The following is a 19,448-nucleotide window of genomic DNA, read 5'->3' as shown; positions in this document are numbered from 1 at the left end:
GAGCTGAGGAACATGGTGGTGGAACAGAGAGTGGAGCTGAGGAACATGGTGGTGGAACAGAGAGTGGAGCTGAGGAACATGGTGGTGGAACAGAGAGTGGAGCTGAGGAACATGGTGGTGGAACAGAGAGTGGAACTGAGGAACATTGTGGTGGAACAGAGAGTGGAGCTGAGGAACATGGTGGTGGAACAGAGAGTGGAGTTGAGGAACATGGTGGTGGAACAGAGAGTGGAGCTGAGGAACATGGTGGTGGAACAGAGAGTGGAGCTGAGGAACATGGTGGTGGAACAGAGAGTGGAGCTGAGGAACATGGTGGTGGAACAGAGAGTGGAGCTGAGGAACATGGTGGTGGAACAGAGAGTGGAGCTGAGGAACATGGTGGTGGAACAGAGAGTGGAGCTGAGGAACATGGTGGTGGAACAGAGAGTGGAGCTGAGGAACATGGTGGTGGAACAGAGAGTGGAGCTGAGGAACATGGTGGTGGAACAGAGAGTGGAGCTGAGGAACATGGGAGCCAGAGTGACAGCCAGGTGGACAAATTGAAAGGAGAGGTGGAGGGGTTGAAGAGAGAGTATGCAGGTGAAGTTGCTGTACTAAATGACTGTGTAAAGGTATTGTATTTTTCCAACCTGGTCCATATAAGTGTTGGCATCTGAACATGAAAGAGCATTTCCTGTAATTCCAGTCCACGCAGGTGAACTGTCAGCCATGGGGGCTAGACTGAACGCCAGTGAGAGCCAGGTGAAGGAGCTGCAGAAAGAGGTGGTGAACCAGAGAGTGGAGATGAGTGTCAATAAGACTGAACTGCACTTCCACAAAAACAAGGTGGAGGAACTGGAGAGAGAAGACAGGTAAAGAAGACAGGTAAAGAAGACAGGTAAAGAAGACAGGTAAAGCCCAGAAGTTACCTCTAGCCTTATTACTTTGATGTAGAAAGAAGCTGTTTGTTTGAATTCATCAACACTTCATTTACATTTTCTTTACATGACATTTTAGCACTAGATGGCAGATTGACAGCCAGTGAGGGCCAGGTGGAGGAGCTGAAGACAGAGAACAGAGGGAAAGTAAGACAGCTACATGTCCTCTGATTACTTTGATCAACAAAGACATGGTTTGTTGAAGTCATCAACAGTTTATTTGTATTGTTACATGATATCCTAGGACTTGGGACCAGAGTGACAGTCAGTGGAGGAGCTGAAGACAGAGAATGCATGTAAGACATGGATATTCATATACTTATAAAGGGATTTGAAGGCTGTTTATGTGAACTATTTACAACAAGTTTTTGTGTTTTATTCAATATGGGTCAGAAAGTCTATTTTTTATATTGTTGCAGTTTTGGGGGGCAGAGTGACAGCCACAGAGAGAGGTGGAGGAACTGAAGACAGTCAATTCAGGTAAGACGAACGCAGTCTTGCAGAACAAGAGGTGTTACTATTTTCTGTTATTTTCTTCAGCATTTTATTAACGATGTTGTCATTGTGTATGTATGTGAACACTTTCCTGTGTTCACAGAGACACCAAAGGTGGCATTCTCTGCTGCTTTAGGTAGTACAGTGGGACCCTTCAATTCTGAAACCACTCTGATCTCCACCAATGTCATCACTAACATCAGCCAGGCCTACTGACATCACCCTGATCTCAACCAATGTCATCACTAACATCAGCCAGGCCTACTGACATCACCCTGATCTCAACCAATGTCATCACTAACATTAGCCAGGCCTACTGACATCACCCTGATCTCAACCAATGTCATCACTAACATCAGCCAGGCCTACTGACATCACCCTGATCTCAACCAATGTCATCACCAACATCAGCCAGGCCTACTGACATCACCCTGATCTCAACCAATGTCATCACTAACATCAGCCAGGCCTACTGACATCACCCTGATCTCAACCAATGTCATCACTAACATCAGCCAGGCCTACTGACATCACCCTGATCTCAACCAATGTCATCACTAACATCAGCCAGGCCTACTGACATCACCCTGATCTCAACCAATGTCATCACTAACATTAGCCAGGCCTACTGACATCACCCTGATCTCAACCAATGTCATCACCAACATCAGCCAGGCCTACTGACATCACGCTGATCTCCACCAATGTCATCACTAACATCAGCCAGGCCTACTGACATCACCCTGATCTCAACCAATGTCATCACTAACATCAGCCAGGCCTACTGACATCACCCTGATCTCAACCAATGTCATCACCAACATCAGCCAGGCCTACTGACATCACCCTGATCTCAACCAATGTCATCACTAACATCAGCCAGGCCTACTGACATCACCCTGATCTCAACCAATGTCATCACTAACATCAGCCAGGCCTGCAATCCAGTTACAGGTAGTGCACACACATCAATCTACATGTATGAACACACATGTCCATAGGGACCAGATACAGACACTGAGTCCAACATCAATAACAGGCTGCTCCAGTGTCTATGAAAGACTGAGTGTTGATCTCGCTCCGTTTCCTCTGATGCAGGTTTCTTCACAGTAACAGTGAGAGGACTCTACTTCTTCAGGTTCACAAGCCATGGTGACGGCTCATCATCTTACGTGGGTGCAGCCTTGTACAAGAATGACCAGATAATAATGCAGGTGCATCAGTATAACTATGGATGTGATCCGGATGTATCCAGTGCAGCAACTCTAGAGCTGGAGGAGGTGGATTTGGTCTACCGCGCCTCTACTCTACTCTAAAAAAACACATCTTCAGTGGTCTTCCCTATGTAATGATGAAAAATTATGCCTAGACATGGGGTACTCTGAGATCCAATTGTTTCTCTATACAAAAATGCAAGTATTTTTGTGTCATTTGCTGTCAGTGTTGAATTTCATTTTGGAAAAGATCTTCTCATTGTTTAAATTCTACACATCTGATGAATGGTGTTGAGTAAGTGAGGGAAGAGGATTTTGAGTTTGCACTTTTGAAGAAAGAAAGAGAAGAAAAAAGAAAGAAAGAAAGAGAGAGAGGAAGGAGGTAGATTTGTAAGAGCTCAGCTGTGTCCTTCAGATGTAGCTCTGTCCCTCTGTGGGGAGCAGCTGCACCATGACACACACACAGGCCTGGGCTACATTCAAGATCACAACGCTCTGCAATGTTTCTATTTTCTGTTCACCATAATACAGAGGAGGCTGCTGGGAGCAGCTAAAGGAGGACGGGTGCACTGGAATGGCTGGAATGGAATGAATGGAACGGAGTCAAACGTGTTGTTTCCATATGTTTGACGTGTTTGATACGGTTCCATTAATACTGTTCCATTTCAGCCATTACAAGGAGCCCTACCTCCTATAGCTCCCCCCACCAGCCTCCTCTGCCGTAAAGCTTAGTAACATTTTGCTCTGTAGCACTATGGTTTAACTTAGACAACCTTACGAAAACCACCACTGACAGATGCTCATTCAGTAACAACATACAGTAGGCCTATATTCAACACAAACACCATAAAACACAGTTATGTTGTGACTTTTGGCTAATTAATATTCAAGATAATGTATTGATTAATTACTGGAATAATTAAATGATCTGATTTGATTAATTTGGTTATCCTATCCAAATTCATATTAGAGGGCACCATTAAGGGTTGGATGTAGAGAAACCCTTGAATTAACTCTATCAGTAGCAGTTGTTAAACGTTATACCATTAATTACTATATCAACAATATAATCCAGTCAATTTGACTATATTCTCATTCTGAATAGCCAATAAACTCTGGCGCCTGGAAGACTTGCTGATAATCCCGCGTAACACGTGAGTCAGAAATGATGGTCGGCTGATTGGCTGAGAGTGTCAGTCTTTTGACACTCAGAGTGGTAAAACGGGAAGAGAGAGGAGTTAAGTTTTACCTTGTGATAGGGCGTAAGCAACTCCGTCAAAGGAAGGACTGCCCCTCTTTCACCCCATTTAATGCAGGCACAGGGAATATATGTTCTCCAACACCTACCACTGAGGGGCCTTTGTCAATAAAAACCTGTAAATGTTGGTCTGTAGGGTGTGTGTTTTCACTCGTGGGCTCCTGTTACAACAGTGACTAAAAGTGAGTTAAACATGAATGTAAGTGTGAGTGGAGCTGCCAAGACCGTAACCACCTATTGTGAACTAACAGAGAGGCAGACAGATGGAGAGAACCGAGGGGAATAGAATCACCTGTAGCTAGCCGCATTGAAGCGTTCGGACATCCCGAAGCTCCGTCATGCGCTCGCCATGCAGCTGTCCCCGGCCAAGTTTGCCTTCGGGGTAAATGAAGAATGTCTCATCACCCTTCCTCCTTGTTTATTCTGGCTGTTAAATGGATAGTAAGCAGCCTATGGCTCTGTTTCACTCAGGGACATGACAAAAGAAAGAGGAGGCATAGCACAGACAGTGGTATGGGGAGTTCTGGCACTGACAAACTTCAGATTTTTGTGATTGGCCAGCTGTTAGAACTACGGAAAGCTGAAACTTTACATTTTCCACAACGTCTATATTCAATTTGCCAAACGTTTGTTATGGCATATTTTAAAATTGTATGTTATGACACCTTTTTTTGAGTAAGTCTAACTTGTGTTTTATAACCATTTTCCAAATAATTATTTCCTGTTAAACTAGTCCACTGGGATGAACATAATCTAACAGCTTGTCATTAGAAGTAAATGTATGCAACCTAGGTTGAATTGGGATGCAGGTTGTTGAAGCGGCCTTCGAATAGGCTTGAGATTCTAATGCCAATTTAAATTGGCAGTTTTATCATATTCAATTGCTTGAAGTTCCGTCTTTCCCCTAATGCAATTCGGATCAATTTAACCCCTTACTGTCCCTATAGGGACAAACTTCAGCTGATTGAGATTCATAGCACACACTCTATACTATCTGTGACTGCAGTGTCCTATCCTGCCTGGTTGGATTAGTGTGTGTGTGTGTGTGTGTGTGTGTGTGTGTGTGTGTGTGTGTGTGTGTGTGTGTGTGTGTTATGGTTTATACAGGCATGGATATCCATTTCACTTAGCCTGCTGATTGTGTGTGAACAAACCCAAGGGAAGGTCTTCAGAGAAACAGTCTTCCCTCTGACGGAATCACACAACAGAACAGTTTATTTATTCAGTGTTTGTGGGGATTCATTCAATAAAGATTGAATGACAGAGCAGAAAATACCCTAATATACTGCAATAAGGACACACGTTGGTTTATAACAACAAAGAGGCATTTTCTATGTAACCTCCATTGTCCTCCAAGAGTGGCTGAATACACAGTATCTCACACAGTATCATGGCTCAATAAGTCATCTATATTCCATTAGCAATGATCCCTTTTGGGGCACTGGGCAAATTTTAGGTCTTCTGAGCGGAAACCTGAACATTGTGAGAATTTTACAGTGAACACTGAGGCTGTACCCTTACAGCTTTAGACAGTAGCCAATAGGCTAGAGTGGCTATTTGAGCATAATGTAGGCCTACCAACCAAACCAATGGAGCAAATCCCATAACATTATCACATGGAAATAGCTTTTGAGTTCTATGATATAGCCTACAGTAGCCTATATGTGGTGTTTAATGCAGGCCTACATTGCATGAGACTTCTAAAATATTATGAAGGGCTTGACATGAATTAAGGATGTTTTACTTGGTCTGTAACACCATGTGCCAAATAGGTGACTGTAAATTGCATTGTATTGTGTTGTATGATGCAAGAAAACACTTTACAAAATAACATGTATTATTATTACCATAGAGAATTAGACAATGTAGGCTACCCCTCTACCTATTGGCATAGATGCATATTCAAGCCTGTCTCAAAATACAACACTGCCCCTTTAATTAAGACATAAGCTTTTTACATGACTGGCTTTTCAAAAACATCTTGAAATGTAGTCTACACGTTTTGTGCTCTTGCAAGAAGCAGTAACTCCCCATTACAGACCTATACCCATCTATAACTGGGTTAATAACTCGCTAACTAACCAAGAATATCAACAAATGTGCAGACGCGCGGATCTGTGCACTGATCTTAAAAGCGCATTCACTGATTGAAACTCAGGTAGTGATGGGCATTCCGGCTCTTTTCAGTGAGCCGTCTCTTTTGACTCCCAAACGGCTCTTTAAAAAAAATATGTTTTGTATTTTTTCAAGTCAAACAGTTTGCGATAGTTTGACTATGATTGGTGTTAAAACTATTCTAATTAAATTATTAAATGAAATCATACTCTACCTTAACCACAATGTATTTAAAAATGCATTGGTTTGTAATGAAAAAGAATGCTATTAAACATTTGCATTTAAAGTATAACTTTTTAATGTATATAAACAAAGAGCATATAAATCTAACCATTCAAAACGAATACAATCTGAACAGCATAATAGAATATTGCACCATATCAAAGAAAAATAAATAACAATTTGCAAAACTGCAGCATGCCACAAATTGAAATAAATGTAAAAAAGAAGGATGCTATTACACATGTGTATTTAAAGTATAACTTTTGTAATGTATATAAACAAAGTGCATATAAATGTAACAATTCAAAACGAATACAATCTGAACAACATAATAATAGAATATTGCACCATTTCAAAGAAAAATAAATAACAATGTGCAAAACTGCAGCATCCCACTTAAAACATTAAACTGGTCCCTCTTTTCTCTCTCTTCTTTACTGCCATGTTATAACCAGCAGCATACTGCAATGCTGACCATATTTTGCTTTATGAGAGATTTGCATTCAGAAATGCAAGCTGCCTCACTTTCGAGGGGCTGATGCGGTTTCTTCTCTCAGTAATTATTTGTCCCGTTTTCGAGAAGAACCTCTCAGAGGGAACGGATGTGGCCACTATGCAGAGTCTACTTGTCATGACTTCAGTAAGCCGTGGGTAGACAGAGGCCTTATTCTTCTACCAGCTCAGAGGATCTGCAGATCTTTCAGAACGAATTTGTGCGCTTGAGCATTTAGGCCTATATTATTTTTTTTATTTTTTCGTTCTTTGAATTATTTAATTATATTCATTTAACTATTTTTGATTATTCATATCTTTATTTATTTTTATTTTTATAAATAGATTCAGCTCTTCTGATATGCCAGCTGGCTCCCAACGTTCACCTACCTACAAGAGCCGGCTCTTAGAGCCGACTCGTTCGCGAACGAACCATCACTAATTGAAAGACTGCTGGTGGGCTACCCCCACCAATATAATTATACTCCGTTGCGCTCTGGTTCTGCCTACAACAAAATCCCAGACTCAATCTTAAAAAGTTACATTCGTTTTTCTTTGTTGCGTTGAAAAGGGCCTGATGTAATGTTGATTTGATCACAGAAAAAACTTTGATCTATATAGTGCAAACTAATGGGGCGAAATCAGTGAAGTTCAATGTCTTGCATCTCTGCGCAGCATGGCATTTCTTCTTTGCTGCAGTCCTGGAGGAAATGCGCGGCCGCGCACACACGCAGTTTAGAGGGAACATCGCTAATTAACCTAATTAGCCTTTGGATCTTTGTCACATTTACACAAAGAGCATTCCACCGAGGACTATACCTGTATCTCACACATAACTAATGTTTAAGTATAGATAACCTGAGGTTAGTGAGATACTCAAGGGTAGAGCTGGAGACCTGGAGCCCTCTGGTCACAGGCAGGCTATAGCCTTCTTTTTACATTGGCCTATCTACAGTATGTTAAATTGGTACACTGGATCGTTTCTTAGAATGTTTAAAGGTCTTTCCTCCCTAAGATCGGAACAGAAAAATGTTTAAAGGTCTTTCCTCCCCAAGACCAGAACAGAAGAAAGTTTAAAAGTATTTTCTCCCCAAGATCAGAATAGAAGAATGTTTAAAGGTGTGGTCTTTCCTCCCCAAGGTCAGGAGAAAAACACCTTAGGATCCAACATGTGGAAGAGGCCTTCAGGATATTCTTTATATATGCAGTGCTAAAAGACATGTAGTCTGGTTAGTGTGGACAGCGCTGCAGTGTGATATCCCAGTCAGCTGGAGCCAGGGCAGGGTGAGCTACCGCTGTCTCTGTTCTTTCAGTCAGCTCAGCATTTTCCTCCTCTGCCACAGCTGGTCAGGCCAAGAAGAAGGTCAGGGGTCAGACAGACAGACATTCCAAAGGCATCTCTCCCCTCAGAACAGCTGTTTTATGCCCCTCGCACAATGATACAGTATGTGTTTTCAATGTGGCTATGGCTGTACCATGTACAATCTAGGGGTCAGGAACGTCATTCGGAGCCCTGAAGAGTAATCAATATTAGTCTTGAATGGTTCCATATGGACTATAGGCCATAGCATAGCAACAAGAGAGGATCTGGTCCATTAGATCATAAGACACATGCTACTGTAGTAGTGAACCACCATTCTGTGTGTTAAAGAGCATTGATGTGGACTGTTTCTATTCCATAAGGCCATATGATACAGGCTACTCAGCTACTGATCCGCCATTCTGTACCCTATAGAGTAAAGAGTATTGATGTTGGCTGGCTGTAAGATACAGACTAGTACAACTGTGGCTTTGAGCAATTAGCCATCCTCTTGCTTCTCCTCCCAGGGGTTATAATTGCACAGCAAACCTCTCGCTGGAACGCCACAGAAATCGAACCGCAGCGGCCTTCCGCCAATGATCAAAGCCTGAGCCCACATCTTACCAGTCCCCAAAGAGAAGGAAAGAGATAACGAAGAGAGAAGAGAAGAGAAGACAGAAACAGAGAAAGGGAGGGAATCCACGCAGTTCATCTCCCATCTCGGCAGCTCTGGCTGCTTTACATATGAAGCACCTTTCTCTTTTTAATTCCCATGACAGGAAATGGTTATCGCAGGATGCCCAGAGGGAGAGCAAAGACGAGAAAGGTCATTACCCAAGATCCTTCAATATCCTTCATTACACCCTGGTCACGGCTTTGGTCTTACCCATGTGAATACACACACTCTCTCACACGCTTGCACATGCACGTACACACACACACACACACACACACACACACACACTTACCCCTGAATGGATTAGATGTTGTCTAATTTCATTTCTTTTTCGATAGGTCTTCTTTCTAGATGCTTCTAGGGTATGGTTGAGTTGCAGTGGCGGTCAGTGCCGTTTAAGATGTGGGAAGACTATTTTTTTTCTTATTTCTTTAACAGCATATTGGATGGATGTCTGTCATTCATATTCCATTCCCCCAGTTCAATGTAACAACGATAGGTTTAGGCCACTACTTGGTACTCAAATTTTCCCTATACCCATCATGAGGTTGATACAACCTAGCCTATAAATTAAAGTTTACAACGTAGGTGCACACAGGTCGAAAAAATTTGAGGTGACAGACAGTGACACATGGACAGACAGTGACACATTCAATACCGCCTTGTATCTAACTGATATAGGGTGTAATCATTAGTCCAACAGTTGCAAACGAGAGTTTCTCTTAACATATTCAGGTATGTTTATCCCCGTTTTGTTCCGTTTGCTTCCATTTAAGAAACGTTTTTCAACAGAATTATCAGAATAAATACACTCCTGATCACACGTAAACACAGTTCACTTTCATAGCAGCCACGTTGTGTTCCTTCTCGTGTCTATGCGCTCTCCTCCTCTCACCTTTTCCTTCATAACCGCTACACACAGCCTGCATCGTTGTCACCATATTAGCCAAAGTAACGTCAGTGTCAACATAGCTAATATATCTCAAATCAAATCAAATTTTATTAGTCACATACACATGGTTAGCAGATGTTAATGCGAGTGTAGCGAAATGCTTGTGCTTCTAGTTCCGACAATGCAGTAATAACCAACAAGTAATCTAACCTAACAATTCCACAACTACTACCTTATACACACACAAGTGTAAAGGGATAAAGAATATGTACATAAAGATATATGAATGAGTGGTGGTACAGAACGGCATAGGCAAGATGCAGTAGATGGTATAGAGTACGGTATATACATATGAGATGAGTACTGTAGGGTATGTAAACATAAAGTGGCATAGTTTAAAGTGGCTAGTGGTACATGTATTACATAAAGATGGCAAGATGCAGTAGATGATATAGAGTACAGTATATACATATGAGATGGGTAATGTAGGGTATGTAAACATTATATTAAGTGGCATTGTTTAAAGTGGCTAGTGGTACATTTTTACATAATTTCCATCAATTCCCATTTTTAAAGTGGCTGGAGTTGAGTCAGTATGTTGGCAGCGGCCGCTAAATGTTAGTGGTGGCTGTTTAACAGTCTGATGGCCTTGAGATAGAAGCTGTTTTTCAGTCTCTCGGTCCCTGCTTTGATGCACCTGTACTGACCTCGCCTTCTGGATGATAGCGGGGTGAACAGGCAGTGGCTTGGGTGGTTGTTGTCCTTGATGATCTTTATGGCCTTCCTGTGACATCGGGTGGTGTAGGTGTCCTGGAGGGCAGGTAGTTTGCCCCCGGTGATGCGTTCTGCAGACCTCACTACCCTCTGGAGAGCCTTACGGTTGTGGGCGGAGCAGTTGCCGTACCAGGCGGTGATACAGCCCGACAGGATGCTCTCGATTGTGCATCTGTAGAAGTTTGTGAGTGCTTTTGGTGACAAGCCGAATTTCTTCAGCCTCCTGAGGTTGAAGAGGCGCTGCTGCGCCTTCTTCACAACGCTGTCTGTGTGGGTGGACCAATTCAGTTTGTCCGTGATGTGTACACCGAGGAACTTAAAACTTTCCACCTTCTCCACTACTGACCCGTCGATGTGGATAGGGGGGTGCTCCCTCTGCTGTTTCCTGAAGTCCACAATCATCTCCTTTGTTTTGTTGACGTTGAGTGTGAGGTTATTTTCCTGACACCACACTCCGAGGGCCCTCACCTCCTCCCTGTAGGCCGTCTCGTCGTTGTTGGTAATCAAGCCTACCACTGTAGTGTCATCCGCAAACTTGATGATTGAGTTGGAGGCGTGCATGGCCACGCAGTCGTGGATGACGGGGAGTACAGGAGAGGGCTCAGAACGCACCCTTGTGGGGCCCCAGTGTTGAGGATCAGCGGGGTGGAGATGTTGTTACCTACCCTCACCACCTGGGGGCGGCCCGTCAGGAAGTCCAGGACCCAGTTGCACAGGGCGGGGTCGAGACCCAGGGTCTCGAGCTTGATGACGAGTTTGGAGGGTACTATGGTGTTAAATGCTGAGCTGTAATCGATGAACAGCATTCTCACATGGGTATTCCTCTTGTCCAGATGGGTTAGGGCAGTGTGCAGTGTGGTTGCGATTGCGTCGTCTGTGGACCTATTGGGTCGGTAAGCAAATTGGAGTGGGTCTAGGGTGTCCGGTAGGGTGGAGGTGATATGGTCCTTGACTAGTCTCTCAAAGCACTTCATGATGACGGAAGTGAGTGCTACGGGGCGGTAGTCGTTTAGCTCAGTTACCTTAGCTTTCTTGGGAACAGGAACAATGGTGGCCCTCTTGAAGCATGTGGGAACAGCAGACTGGGATAAGGATTGATTGAATATGTCCGTAAACACACCAGCCAGCTGGTCTGCGCATGCTCTGAGGACGCGGCTGGGAATGCCGTCTGGGCCTGCAGCCTTGCGAGGGTTAACACGTTTAAATGTTTTACTCACCTCGGCTGCAGTGAAGGAGAGCCCGCAGGTTTTGGTAGGGGGCCGTGTCAGTGGCACTGTATTGTCCTCAAAGCGGGCAAAAAAGTTGTTTAGCCTGTCTGGGAGCAAGACATCCTGGTCCGCGACGGGGCTGGTTTTCTTTTTGTAATCCGTGATTGACTGTAGACCCTGCCACATACCTCTTGTGTCTGAGCTGTTGAATTGCGACTCGATTTTGTCTCTGTACTGGGACTTAGCCTGTTTGATTGCCTTGCGGAGAGAATAGCTACACTGTTTGTATTCGGTCATGCTTCCGGTCACCTTGCCCTGGTTAAAAGCAGTGGTTCGCGCTTTCAGTTTCACGCGAATGCTGCCGTCAATCCACGGTTTCTGGTTTGGGAATGTTTTAATCGTTGCTGTGGGTACGACATCGTCAATGCACTTCCTAATGAACTCGCTCACCGAATCAGCATATTCGTCAATATTGTTGTTGGACGCAATGCGGAACATATTCCAATCCGCGTGATCGAAGCAGTCTTGAAGCGTGGATTCAGATTGGTCGGACCAGCGTTGAACAGACCTGAGCGCGGGAGCTTGTTGTTTTAGTTTCTGTTTGTAGGCTGGAATCAACAAAATGGAGTCGTGGTCAGCTTTTCCGAAAGGGGGGCGGGGGAGGGCCTTATATGCGTCGCGGAAATTAGTATAACAATGATCTAGGGTTTTTCCAGCCCTGGTAGCACAATCGATATGCTGATAGAATTTAGGGAGTTTTGTTTTTAGATTAGCCTTGTTAAAATCCCCAGCTACGATGAATGCAGCCTCAGGGTGTGTGGTTTCCAGTTTACAAAGAGTCAGATAAAGTTCGTTCAGGGCCATCGATGTGTCTGCTTGGGGGGGAATATATACGGCTGTGATTATGATCGAAGAGAATTCCCTTGGTAGATAATGCGGTCGACATTTGATTGTGAGGAGTTCTAGATCAGGTGAACAGAATGACTTGAGTTCCTGTGTGTTGTTATGATGATCACACCACGTCTCGTTAATCATAAGGCATACCCCCCCGCCCCTCTTCTTACCAGAAAGATGTTTGTTTCTGTCGGCGCGATGCATGAAGAAACCAGCTGGCTGCACCGACTCCGTTAGCATCTCTTGAGTTAGCCATGTTTCCGTGAAGCAGAGCACGTTGCAATCCCTGATGTCTCTCTGGAATGCTACCCGTGCTCGGATTTCATCAACCTTATTGTCAAGAGACTGGACATTGGCGAGTAGTATGCTAGGGAGTGGAGCGCGATGTGCCCGTCTCCGAAGCCTGACCAGGAGACCGCCTCGTTTGCCCCTTTTACGGCGTCGCACAGGGTCGCCGGCTGGGATCAGATCCATTGTATTGGGTGGAAGGCAAAACACTGGATCCGTTTCGGGAAAGTCATATTCCTGGTAGGAACGATGATGAGTTGACGTTAATCGTATATTCAGTAGTTCCTCCCGACTGTATGTAATGAAACCTAAGATTACCTGGGGTACCGATGTAAGAAATAACACATAAAAAAACAAAATACTGCATATTTTCCAAGGAACGCGAAGCGAGGCGGCCATCTCGGTTCGGCGCCGGAAGGGAGGGATGCGTTAGTAAACCCCCTTCATTCATGTAGTAACGTTACAGTGTATAGTCTGTAAGGAGTTTAGCACTTACACCGGGTGGCCCCGGTGGCAATACATTTGTAAAACCAAAAGCTTAACTTGACTTGGAAGAGTTCTAGTGTTGGGTTGGATAGTCATAGCCAGCGAGCTAACATAGCATCTCTCTGTCTGAGCAGGGTGTTTCAGTAGGCTAAACTGGAAGAAATAGATTTGTTCAAAACTGTTCAACTATTGTCTTTCTCTCTCTTTGAGTCAACTACTCAACTAGCTAGCTGTAGCTTGTGCTTTCAGTATTAGATTAATACTCTGATCCTTTGACTGGGTGGACAACATGTCAGTTCATGCTACAAGAGCTCTGATTGTCACGGCCGTTTAAAGGAGTGGACCAAGGTGCAGCGCGATTGGAATACATCTTTTAATTCCACGAAGAACACTTAACAAACTAACAAAATAACAAACTAACAAACGAAACGTGACGCCAACGTAGTGCTCACAGGCAACTAAACATGGACAACTACCCACCAACCCAACATGGAAAATGGCAACCTAAATAGGCTCCCCAATCAGAGACAACGATAAACAGCTTTCTCTGATTGGGAACCCACTCAGTCCACCATAAACCTACAACCCCTAGACAATACAAAATCCCCATAGATAACAAAAAACCCTAGACAGGCCAAAAAACCCTAGACAAGACAAAAACTAAACAAACCACCCCTTGTCACACCCTGACCTAACCAAATAATAAAAGCAAATATAACTAAAGTCAGGGCGTGACACTGATAGGTTGGAGGACGTCCTCCGGAAGTTGTCATAATTGCTGTGTAAGTCTATGGAAGATGGTGAGAACCATGAGCCTCCTAGGTTTTGTATTGAAGTCGATGTACCCAGAGGAGGATGGAAGCTAGCTGTCCTCCCGCTACACCATGGTGCTACCCTACAGAGTGCTGTTGAGGCTACTGTAGACCTTCATTGCAAAATAGTCTGTTTTAATCAATTATTTGGTGATGTGGTTATATTTAGTATAGTTTTATCTAAAAAGGATTCACTGAGGAGTATGGTCCTCCCTTCCTCCTCTGAGGAGCCTCCACTGTTGTTGGACTTCAACAAAAGGCTTTGACATGTTAATGCTTTAGAAGCGGTGTTTGTGAGACATCATATGGTGGCGTTAGCCTGTGATCTGCAGGCTTGTGAATGAATCTATAGACAGAGGTTGTGGTTGTATCTATACAAGCCTGGCTTTGATGGTTCAAACTGGAATAGTGTTGGATCTGCACTAGAGATGTGCAGTTTGCGAACAATTTGTTATTCTTTCTGACTCGCAAGACATGATTCGTTTTTCTAAGTGACTTGTTTAATTTAGTAATTCATTTGACTTGCTGGCCGCAATGAGACCTACAGCAGAATTGATCCACACTCCTCGGGCTCAGCAGCTCCAGAGACATGCTCCCACCAACAACTGTCTGTCATATATTCGCGCAGGGAAATAGATTATGCTGCTGGCAGCAGGCAGAATATATCTTTTTACAACTGATCATTAATCGCATGGTGCAAGAATAAATGCAATTAATCGATTATTGAATGTTATGACGGAGACAGCTATATTGAACCAAAACAATCTTATTTGTTTGCCTAGCAATCAACAAATGTTCTCACCATAGGGAGCATACTGGAGCTGTCATTTGTGACTGAGACTCGTAAAAGTGGGCTTTAAACAATGTGAATGATATGTGAACGAGAGAGGCTTGTTGAATCATGACTCTTTCGTCGGTAGGGGGTCCTGCTTGCTGACGGCAGTACTGACTCAAATAAACAAAATTAGTCGAAAGATTTGTGCTTTTGACTGAACGTGTTGAAAAGATCGGAGTCAATAAAAAGAGCCGAACTTCCCATCACTGAGGGACAGTGGTGACTCCCACCTGTTTTGAGCCCCACATTTTTAGCAAAAATAAATGTTATTTTGGCATTAATAGGTGTCACATATCAGTTTGCAAACTATTTTTTAAATAATATATATCATTGAGTTAATAAAGCCACATACAAACGTGGTCTCTTTTTTATTTTCTTGAGTAAGGCAGCTCCAAAATGAAGGTGTTTCAGCCTAGCTCAGTGCTTTCTGTGGTGGGGCAAGCCAGCAGAAAATACGGAGCGTTGCGCCGTTATTGGCTCAGTGTTCTGTCACTCATGGGGACTTTACATCACTGCCAGGTGTAAAATGAAATCTTGAAAATTCTAGCCTTTGGGTGTTACATTAGAAGTGCCCATCCAAGCCTTTGGGTGTTACATTAGAAGTGCCCATCCAAGAAGGCTCAAGGCCATTGGCCACAGATAAAATGACGTCAAATCACATTATATGTAGAGTAGCTTTGATTGGACTGATCATGTCAACATCATACTTTCAAAATCTTAGGTAGCAGTCATCATCATGAATCAAGACGACAATCTACTGGCAAACCCTTTGTAATCCTTGCCATAAGAAGAGAAATAATTAGGTAAAAAGTATCGGTGCTTATCGGCCATTGGACATAAACATTTCACAACAAGTTGGAAATCGCAAATTCAACGAGTGGTTTGGAAGGAATCAGTGACAGTGGCTGTGTGGTCCCAAATATGGGGTTAAGGGGCTCTTTTCCAAGTTTAAAATGATAAACATTCAACATTGACCATGCTTTGAATGAAGCAGGATTTGTGCCGCGCTCAAAACAACTATTCATTTGACTTCAGTGAGTTCAAGACAACTGGGAATAAACAAGCTCCGACTGGGAAAATACGTTTTGAACGGTCATCTAACTCGGAATTGTAAATCCTGCCTCCAGTTGTTTAGAAAGCACCATAAATCCAGAGAATGGCAGACTTTGATGACAAATTTGCCCACGAAGGACTGTCCCGCCACCTTCCTGTTCAAGTGAGCACAGCACAACAAGGTGAGTCCAAAAGTGTATTGTATGCTGCTGCATAAATTATGTAATGTGCCAGGGAGATATGTATACTGTAGCTAAGAAAGTAATACTAGGTGTATGTTGTGTAGTAAGATGTTAGTAGCCCATGTGCTTCACCCTAATAATTTGGTCAATTGTCCCTTCTTAATTTCACCTACTGTTCTGACTGTTCTACTGTAGCCTTTAACCTGTTTTAGAGAAATGTAATCACTGAATATTAAAATAGCTTTCATTATCTCCTTATATGCCCAATTTATTTATCCTACGGTTCTGACTTGATGTACAGGGAGAACACTGTAAGAATGGCCCATGTTCTGAATTCTGTCGCTGTACATTTCAAAAGTGCTAAACAAATAGTTATATTGACTAACATTATGTCCGTCCTAGCTCGATCATTAATGTCTTAATCGAAATTACAGATTGCCTCTTATCTGCTTGTTTATCTTATCCATAGTTTCTACATCTCAATTGTCAGTAGAAACCACATTTGTTTAAGCAAGTCAGCCATATCAGCTATGTATTTTTAAAAGGCAGTAAATGAGGCTGAATGAACTGTTTCGCTGCCAGACAAGGCTCCATGGATAGCCAGGTGTAGCAGTGGTAAGATGTTGGGACTGCTGTTGGAACAGCTTTATGTAGTCCCTAACAGTTTGTGGGCACCGTTTGTCACCGTTATAGTGCAATTCGTGTATTGTTGAGTGTTGTCTTGTGTAGTGGCTTTGCTGGCATGCATCCCACTTATTTTTTTGTTGCTCCACCAAGATTTACATGCTAAAATCGCCCCTGCTGAGGGAGTTCTGTTAACCTGAGCCGTGGTACACCGGTCTATGGTCAGTGAGGAGGGAGGAACGCCCTTCTCAAATAGAACAGTAATCTGATTCGTGTCAGATGCTACAGTAACTCAGGTCTCAGTGTATGGAAACTTGCTGCTCTGGACCCATTTCATGTACCAGAATGATGCTATGGGTGAAAAGATTCTCACCTTAACAGTAAAGGCTGCAGGCTCTACCAACAACATACACAAGCACGCTGGTACCCTTTAAACCATTATCCGTTCTGTATCTCACACACGGAATCAAACGTAAATGGTTGGAACTGTACATTGCTAAACATGACCCAATAGCCAGCGAAGTAAGACATGTAGAGGGGGGGGGGGCTCATTTTGAAAGTGTACTGCTTATTTGACTGTTACAGATGGAGCAGACCTTCACTGACAAGCTTCTAAACTACCAGCCCCTCATATCACACTTGGACATAAGTTAGTGGCACTGATATTTGGTAGTCTGGGCCACATAGACTGACAGTACCTTGGCTTCCAGATTGCAGGCCTGCCTAAGACTAAAGCAAAGTAACTAGCGAGGTACTGCTCTGTTTCAGCTGTGATGGGCAGCCTAGCTGTATGGATAAGAATGTGCGTTTTGTATGCTTTAGTGTCCATGTATCCAAGACCTTTGAATCCTTCTTGATGTAATAATGATAGCATGAACATGACTCTTTTGTTCAATATTACTATTTAATTTAGATCAACCACCTCAGTTCAGAAAATAAACATTATTTTTGAAGAAATGCTTTAGTACACAAACTATTAAATCAATGTTATTTGAAGAGTTTATTTTGGGTTTGATGTTTTATTTCTCCATGTGTCCTTCTGACCGCACGTTGCTTTTAGAAAACGTTCCTAAACAGTGTTGATCATAAATGCCTATGCCAAAATAAAGAATAAATGTAATTGACAAACCTTGACAAGAAAATTATAGATTTTACTAAATTTTGAGATTCATGAGGAAGAGGAGAGAGGACAGGAAAGACAGATCCGCCCGATGAAGATATACCAGAAGTATCTGATCTTCATGTTCATCCGAGAAGATCTCCTGCAAGATAAAAACAGTCAGCCTCAGCATTCTACTTCCCAGTCATGTGAGTGTGCGTGCCTCACGTTTAGCCACAGGTGTAAGCCACATCCAGGTACATGTAGGTTCCTACACAGGGATCTCCATACAGAGAACTGGACGCCGGGACGTCACACTGGCTCTTCCCATCACAACGGTGTGTGTCAACAACAGGTACAGGTTAAAACTACAGTCATGTTTCTACAGTACCGTTTAACACTACAGTCATGTTTCTACAGTACAGGTTAACACTACAGTCATGTTTCTACAGTACAGGTTAACACTACAGTCATGTTTCTACAGTACAGGTTAACACTACAGTCATGTTTCTACAGTACAGGTTAACACTACAGTCATGTTTCTACAGTACAGGTTAACACTACAGTCATGTTTCTAAAGTACAGGTTAACACTACAGTCATGTTTCTACAGTACAGGTTAACACTACAGTCATGTTTCTACAGTACAGGTTAACACTACAGTCATGTTTCTACAGTACAGGTTAACACTACAGTCATGTTTCTAAAGTACAGGTTAACACTACAGTCATGTTTCTACAGTACAGGTTAACACGACAGTCATGTTTCTACAGTACAGGTTAACACTACAGTCATGTTTCTACAGTACTGGTTAACACTACAGTCATGTTTCTACAGTACAGGTTAACACTACAGTCATGTTTCTACAGTACAGGTTAGCACTACAGTCATGTTTCTACAGTACAGTCATGTTTCTACAGTACAGGTTAACACTACAGTCATGTTTCTACAGTACAGGTTAACACTACAGTCATGTTTCTACAGTACAGGTTAACACTACAGTCATGTTTCTACAGTACAGGTTAACACTACAGGTTAACACTACAGTCATGTTTCTACAGTACAGGTTAACACTACAGTCATGTTTCTACAGTACTGGTTAACACTACAGTCATGTTTCTACAGTACAGGTTAACACTACAGTCATGTTTCTACAGTACAGGTTAACACTACAGTCATGTTTCTACAGTGCAGGTTAACACGACAGTCGTGTTTCTACAGTACAGGTTAACACTACAGTCATGTTTCTACAGTACAGGTTAACACTACAGTCATGTTTCTAAAGTACAGGTTAACACTACAGTCATGTTTCTACAGTACAGGTTAACACGACAGTCATGTTTCTACAGTACAGGTTAACACTACAGTCATGTTTCTACAGTACTGGTTAACACTACAGTCATGTTTCTACAGTACAGGTTAACACTACAGTCATGTTTCTACAGTACAGGTTAGCACTACAGTCATGTTTCTACAGTACAGTCATGTTTCTACAGTACAGGTTAACACTACAGTCATGTTTCTACAGTACAGGTTAACACTACAGTCATGTTTCTACAGTACAGGTTAACACTACAGGTTAACACTACAGTCATGTTTCTACAGTACAGGTT

At 42.9% G+C, this 19,448-nt stretch overlaps 1 long non-coding RNA gene across 1 annotated transcript; it reads left to right on the top strand.

Moving 5' to 3' along the window:
- The first annotated feature begins 887 nt into the window (after window positions 1-887).
- Window positions 888-2,106, top strand: LOC139572468 (uncharacterized). Its single transcript, XR_011674420.1, has 4 exons — window positions 888-1,064; window positions 1,162-1,213; window positions 1,337-1,397; window positions 1,516-2,106. It is a non-coding gene; the product is annotated as an uncharacterized lncRNA (long non-coding RNA).
- Window positions 2,107-19,448: the final 17,342 nt, after the last annotated feature.

Source organism: Salvelinus alpinus, chromosome 4 (genome assembly GCF_045679555.1).
Source record: "Salvelinus alpinus chromosome 4, SLU_Salpinus.1, whole genome shotgun sequence".
Taxonomy (NCBI): Eukaryota; Metazoa; Chordata; class Actinopteri; order Salmoniformes; family Salmonidae; genus Salvelinus; species Salvelinus alpinus.
The sequence above is the reverse complement of the archived record's forward strand: the minus strand, read 5'-3'. Positions and strand labels throughout refer to the sequence as shown.